A 2,045-nucleotide genomic window follows, 5' to 3' on the forward strand; every position below is an offset into this window, starting at 1 on the left:
ATATATATATATATATATCAGTGTGACATTCTGATGATCAAGCTGAATATATATATCAGTGTGACATTCTGATGATCAAGCAATCCTGTTATCTGGATCACAACTCAGGAGCTGAGGCACAACTGGGATGTCATTTGGTTAATATATATATTCTGTTCAGTATGAATACTTTTACATTTTGCCTTAGAAATAAATCAACATTTTTGATAATGGGGTGTTGTCCCAGATTCTACTTGGGATATTATATAATGTACGGTTTATCTGCTCTATTATCTTTCTAAGTTCTGAAAATCCCTGGGTTCTAAAACTCAACTACCCTCATTGGTGCATATAAGGTAATGTGAATCTGTAGCAATGAGAAGACATTGATAGATACAAATGTGAGATACTAGACCGAGTTTTCCTTCTAGAAAAATGACTGTGTTTGCAGTATGAAGATTGGATGGATGGGTCAGATGGGGCACCAGGGTTCAAAGCCAGGCAATATGATTCAATAGACTATATTTTTAACCACAGTGCTCAACTGTCTCCCATAAAAACAGCTATGAAAACACAGGAACATATATAGAATGAGATGGGAAGGAGACTTTGAATAGCTCCCTGAGAAAACCTTACACATAGGGAATCAGCAAAGAAAGAGGAGCCTACAAAAGAATGAGAAGGAATAGCTAGTGAAGTGACAAAGTCAAGTCAAAAATGTATTACAAATAAAGAAAAGTGTTCAGAAGTATCCAATGTCAGAGGAAGGCCAAGTTAAATTCCTCACTCCTCACCTCACCCTAGATTTTAAGCAACTCACTACTCACTGCTGTCAGAGACTGTGTGTGTGTGTGTGTGTGTGCGCGCGCGCGTGTGTGTGTGTGCGCGCGCATGTGTGTGTATTTAAACTTGGAAATGACCACAGTTTCAACAGTGCTTGGTATACAGTGGATGCTAAATAAACACTTGTAAACTGAACCATCCTGTCCAAATTCTTCAATATATTAATATGGAATTTGAAAGTTAGAGAGATCCATTTTAAATAAATTCAGCAAGCTTGCATGGAAGTGTAGGGCATCATTATGTGTGGTGAGAACAAGGAGGTGTAAGAGATGGCTCTATACCTAAAGGAGGTATGCCTTAATCTGTCTCTGGAAAATGATTAGAAGTATGTTAAGAGAAGATACGTGACTGTAAAGTGTGTCATAGTCTTTAACATATATACTGCAAATTATTTTAAATCTTGTTAATGTTTTATGTAAGAAATAGTAATTCTCTGATTAGAAGTTATTTTAGACTACAGGATTTTTCCTGCTTNATGTAAGAAATAGTAATTCTCTGATTAGAAGTTATTTTAGACTACAGGATTTTTCCTGCTTATAGAAATGTCCTGTCCATACTCTGGTTTTACAAATTGCTTTTTATGAAATCAACAACTAAAGGTATCCAAACAGTAACTTATCATATTAAAAAAAAGTTGTAACCTCAGTAAGCCAATATCTCTAAAAAATCAAGGAACCACTGTTTGTGTTTGTATTTCATAAAAGCTTAGTTTATTAAATAGCAACATTTTTGTCACATTATGGAATAACAAGAGTACGTGAAATAGCCCCATAGTTTCTCTTAACTATTTTATTATCTGGTGTATAAAACTCTAAAATAATTTCCAAACTTTGATCCTTCTTTGGTTGTATGATGGTGGCAGAACATGTCTCTGAGAGAAACTAAGTAGTTGATGGCCAGCTTGATCCTGAAACAGGGTTTGACTAGATGAACATGAGAAAAAGCAGCATTTCCTGTAGGAGTATGAAGAGGCATTAAGCTGATTTATAAAAATCAGTCCTGTAGACTAGTCTGTAAAGAGATGAAAAACTGTCTCTAGCATAGAAATAGTTTTGGTGGTAAGAAGCTGAGACTCTAATTCAAGCTATTAGAACCACTGGATCTACAATTTAGAGCTTAGAATCCATTGAATTCATAGCCTGGAGACCATCTTCTGGAAAAAAGCATGATTTTTAGCTACTGGTGGGCTTACTGCAGTTCTTCTGAGAGTCTTTACAGAAAAA

The sequence above is a fragment of the Galeopterus variegatus genome, unplaced genomic scaffold, assembly GCF_000696425.1.
Source record: "Galeopterus variegatus unplaced genomic scaffold, G_variegatus-3.0.2 Scaffold1153, whole genome shotgun sequence".
In the NCBI taxonomy this organism is placed as follows: domain Eukaryota; kingdom Metazoa; phylum Chordata; class Mammalia; order Dermoptera; family Cynocephalidae; genus Galeopterus; species Galeopterus variegatus.